The sequence below is a fragment of the Cricetulus griseus genome (genome assembly GCF_003668045.3).
Source record: "Cricetulus griseus strain 17A/GY chromosome 1 unlocalized genomic scaffold, alternate assembly CriGri-PICRH-1.0 chr1_1, whole genome shotgun sequence".
Classification (NCBI taxonomy): domain Eukaryota; kingdom Metazoa; phylum Chordata; class Mammalia; order Rodentia; family Cricetidae; genus Cricetulus; species Cricetulus griseus.
The window spans coordinates 2,967,953-2,973,487 of NW_023276807.1; the positions used below are offsets into that span (position 1 = coordinate 2,967,953).

At 36.7% G+C, this 5,535-nt stretch overlaps 1 pseudogene; it reads right to left on the minus strand.

The window, feature by feature from the left end:
• Positions 1-317: 317 nt before the first annotated feature.
• On the minus strand, positions 318-864 carry LOC100760544 (annotated as a pseudogene).
• Between the last annotated feature and the right edge of the window lie 4,671 nt (positions 865-5,535).

Here is a 5,535-nt window from a genome sequence, read left to right on the forward strand (position 1 = left end):
ATTTTCATTTCTATAGTAAAATAGGCTTTGTAAAGCAGCGGAAGTAAAACAAATATGATTCAAGACGCAGAACTTAACCAGAGAGAGCAAGAAAGCCATGATTGTTATGAACGATCACTGAGTCAGTCCTGGGACACAGAAGGCAGATGTTGAGAGGCACTTGACCAAAGCATCCGGCTGCTTCTCCACTCCTGCTCCTTCTAGGAAAACAGCATTAGTCATGTGGATGCTGTGCTGCCTCACAAAAAGGCTCAGCACCCATCTGTACATTCTGGTTGACTTGTAACATTTGGTAAGTAATGTCACACAATTTCATCCTATGGGATCTGTTGTTCCGTATTAGACTGCTTGGTGGCAGAATCTGACAGTTCTAATACAGGGTTCACAAATCCAGAGTACTCAGAATTGCCATTATTGTCCATCTTGGCACTAACAAAGTTGTTCTGCCACTCTAGCCCTTTGGAATCATCAGAGCTTGCTACCCTTCTTGCTGCTGTAGTTCAGTGCTGCCCGAAGGATGTCTTCTGTTTTTGAGTACTCTCTCATGGGCAGCATCCTATTCATTCCTTCATCATCTTCTCACTCTGGGTCTAAGGAGGTGAGGTGCTGTCATCATTCCCATTAGTTGATTTGGTTTTGGTCATTAAGTCACAGCTGCCTTTGGTTCTTTGGGGTCAATACTGTGGCATCAGATGAGAGTCTGCTACTTGGAAAAACTTTGTACTGTGACTTTATATTTCTCAAACAAGATTCAAAGTCATCTTCTGGTCCTGCACTTATATAGTCTCCATTGTTAGTATGACAGTGCTGGGTAACTCTGCTTTTCTTGCTCCAAGAGCTCTCACTAATTGTTATTGAATGCATATCTTTATATACATATGTGTTTCTAAATATAACCCTTTAGACTCTATAAGGTCATTTGTGGGTATCCTTTTAGGGCTGTTTGTCACTAGACAACCACTGGTACTGGTCTTTACTTCCCTGGGGAAGAACACCCCTTCCTCTCCCAGATTTCCTCAGTTGCCTACGGTTTTTTTTTTTTTAAAGATTTTATTTATTTATTACATATACCAGCAGAGGGCACTATATCTCATTCAAGGGGGTTGTGAGCCACCATGTGGTTGCTGGGAATTGAACTCAGGACCTCTGGAAGAACAGTCAGTGCTCTTAACCACTGAGCCATCTCTCCAGCCCGCCTACAGTTTTTTGTTTTGTTTTGTTTTTTGTGAGTTTGAGTCCTCATGGAGTTTTTTCCCCATCTAGTAGTTTGGGAAGTAATGTTGGTGAGACTTAATGATATTTGTAGATGTATACTAATATATTCTGATATTAGTAGAAGATACAATCTCACAGTAAGTGCACTGATCCTCTGGGTCTTACAGTCTTTTCTTCCCTCTCTTCTGCAATGTCCCCTGAGCCTTAGGTACAGTAGTATTCTATAGATGTATCCTTCAGGACTAGGCTCTACTACTCTGCATTTTGATGGTTGTGTTTTTCTGAGTGGTCTCTATCAGTTGCAAAGAGAAGTTTCCTTGATGAGAAGTGAAGACTACACTTATCTGTGGGTATAAAAACTAATATGTGGTCAAATTTGAAGAAAGTTCGATGGGCTACTGAGAATATAGTACATTCTTTAGTGTTTGGATAGAATATTCTGTTAGGTCCATTTGACTTATGATTTCTTTTCACTTCAATATTTCTGTTTAATTTTTGTTCTGATGACATGTCTGTTAGTGAGTGTCAGTAATTGAAATCATATACTATAACAGTGTTGGGATCATGGTGTGGTTTTGGGTCTAATAATATTTCTCATAAATTGGGTGCCCCTGTGTATATTAGTTACTTTTCTATTTCTGTGATAAAATGCCATGACTAAGGCAACTTAAAGAAGGAAGAGTTTGAGTTTATGGTTCCAGGGGGATAAGAGTTTTCTCACCACCATGCAGAAACAACAGGAATGATGGCTAGTACATCAAGCTGAGAGCTCACAATTTGAAACACAAGCAGGAAGTTAGAGAGAACAAGCTGGAGAGACCTAAAACTCTCAAAGCCTACAGTAGTGGAATACTTCTTCCAGAAAATCCAGACCTACTAAACTGCTCCACAAGCTGGAGACCACATATTCAATTGCCCAAGACTATGGGGGGCGGGGCATTCCTCATTCAAACCAGTATACTGTTTGGTGCATATATGTTTGTATTTGTAATATATTTTTGGTAGCTTGTTCTTTTAATGAGTATGAATTGACATTCCTAATCCCTCAGACTAATTTTGCATTGTAGTCTGTTTTGTGAGATACTAAAGTAACTACTCTATTTTGTTGGTTAGTTCATTTGTTTGGAAAACCTTTTCCCACCCTTTCAGTGTGTATCATTAGGCATGAAGTATGTTTCATGGATGTATTTAAAAGATGAATCTTGCTTTCTAATCCAGTCTGTTAGTTTGTGTATTTTTATTGAGGAATTGAAAACATTAATATTAAGAGTTATTATTGAACAATTAATTCCTGTCTTTGAGTTGTTCCATGGTGTTCTCTTAGGCTTATTTTGATCAACTGTTCTAGAATCATTTATTCCCTCATATATTATGGTTATGTTTATCCTTCTCTTCCAGTGTCCTCTGTAGAGATGAATTGGTGGTAATAAATTCCTTTAACCTGTTTTTATCATGAGATGTTTTACTCCTTCAATCTTAATATAGTTTTGCTGGGTATAGCAGTCTGGGTTGGCACTTTAAGAACTTGGAATACCTGGCTGAAAAAGAAATAGGGAAACAACTGCCCATCATAATAGTTGCAAATAATTCAAAATATCTTGGGGGTAACACTAACCAAACAAGTAAAAGACAAATGTGACAAGAACTTCAAGTCTATGAAGAAAGAAATTGGAAAAGATATCAGAAGATGGAAGGATCTCCCATACTCACAGATAGGTAGGATTAACATAGTAAAAATGGCAATCTTATCAAAAGTAATCTAGAGATTCAATGCAATTCCCATCAAAATTCCAACACAATTCTTTACAAACCTTGACAGAACAAATTTCAACTTCATATGGAAAAACAAAAATCCCAGAATAGTTAAAACAATCCTGTACAATTAAGGAACTTCTGGAGGCATCACCATCTCTGACTTCATGCTCTACTACAGAGCTATAGTTATAAAAACAGGCAGGTGAGTCATTGAAATTGAAGACATACATCCACACACCTATGAACACCTGATTTTTTATTTACAAAGAAATCCAAAATATGCAATAGAAAAAAGAAAGCACCTTCAACAAATGGTGCTGTTTTTAATATTATAGCTGTAGCACAACTTGAAATTGGGATAGTGATACTTCCTGTATTTCTATATTATTATTCAATTTTGTTTAACTAGCTTAGTTTTTTTTTTGTTTTTATTTCCATGTGAAACTGCAATTTGTTCTTTCAAGATCAGTGAGGAATTGTGATGGGAACTGCATTGAATCTGTAGATTGCTTTTGGTAGGATAGCCATTTTTTAAAACTTTATTCCAACTGATCCATGAGTATGGGAGACCTTTCCACTTTCTGATTCATTTTCCAGTTTCTTTCTTCAGTGACTTGAATTCTTTATCATACAGATCTTTTATTTTCTTATTTACCCCAAGATACATTATTTGATGCCATTGTGAATATGAATGTCCTTTTGTCATTTGTATATAGGAGGGATACTGAGTTTTATGAGTTCATTTTGATCCCTCTGCTTTGCTGAAAGTGCTTATTAGCTGCAGGAATTTCCTGGTATACTTTTTTTGTTTTTGTTTTTGTTTTTTGTGTTTTATTTATTTTTTGTTTTTGTTTTTGTTTTTCAAGACAGGGTTTCTCTGTATTGTCCGGGAACTCGCTCTGTAGACCAGGCTGGCCTTGAACTCACAGAGATCCACCTGCCTCTGCTTCCCGAGTGCTGGGATTAAAGGTGTGCGCCACCAACGCCCGGCCATGGTCTAATTTTTTTAGGCCCACTTATATATACTATTAATATCATCTACAAATAAAGACACTTTTATTTCTTCCTTTCAAATTTGTATCCCCTTGATCTCCCTCAATTACCATATTGCTCAAGTTAAGATTTCCAGTGCTATATTGGATAGGTATGGAGAGAGAAGACAACTGACTTGTTCCTGATTGTAGTGGGATTGCTTTGAGTTTGTCATTGAAGTTGATGTTGACTATGGCATTGTTTTAAACTGCCTTTATTCTGTTTAGGCACGTCCCTTGTCACTCCAGGACTTTTGTCATGAAGCCCATTGGATTTTGCCAAATGCCTTTTCTGTATCTAATGAGATGATCATGTATTTTTTTTCTTTGCCTTTCAGTTTTCTTATATGGTGGATTACATTTATTGATTTATATATGTTGATCTATCCCTGCATCTTGGATTCAGTTTGCAAATATTTTATCAAGAATTTTTACATCTGTCAGGCGTTGGTAGTACACGCCTTTAATCCCAGCACTCGGGAGTCAGAGGCAGGTGGATCTCTGTGAGTTCCAGGCCAGCCTGGTCCAAAGCTACACAGAGAAAACCTGTCTCGAAAAACCAAAAACCCAAAAAATAAAAAATTGCATCTATGTTCATAAGGGACATTGGTTTGTAATTCTCCTTTTCTATTGTATCTTTATGTTGGTTGTGTATCAGGTTAACTGTGACCTTCTAAAACAAATTGGGCAATGATACTTCTCTTTTTATTTTGTGAAATAATTTGGCAAGTGCTGACATTAGTACTTATTGAAATTCTGATAGAATTCAGTGCTAAAATCTTCTGGCCCTCAAATTGTTTTGTTGGTAGATTTTTAATCACTGCTTCTATTTCACTAGGGGTTGTAGGTCTGTTTAAATTGCTTATCCTATCTTGATTTAATTTTGGTAAGTTATATGTGTGGATAAACTTTTAGGTTTTTCGGTTTGTTGGAATATAGGTTTATTAAGGTATGTTTTTATGAGTCTCTGGATTTCCTTGGTGTCTGTTGTTAAGTCCTCATTTCATTTCTAATTTTGTTAGTTTGGATATTTTGTCTTTGCCTTTTAGTTCATTTGGATAATTGCTTGTCAATCTTACTGATTTTTCTCTAAGAACCATTCTTTTTTCATTGATTCTTTTATATTGTTTTTGTTGTTTGTATTTGATTGATTTCCATCCTGAATTTGATTATTTCTTGCCATCTACTCCTTCTTTGTGTGTGATTTCTTGTTATTCTAGAGCAGTGCTTCTCAACCCGAGGATAGCACCCCTTTGGGGATTGAATGACTCCTCCTTTACAGGGGTCACCTAAGTCCATCAGAAAACACAAATATTTACATTACAATTGATTCACAACAGTAGCAAAATTACAGTGGACACTAAAATAATTTTATGGTTGGGGGTCACCACAACATGAGGTTGCAGCACTAGGAAGGTTGAGGACCACTGTTCTAGAGCTTTCAGGCATGCTATTAAGTTACCAGTATGGGGTCTCTTCATTTTATGTAGACACTTAGTGCTATGAACTTGCCTCTTAGAAACACTTTCACTGT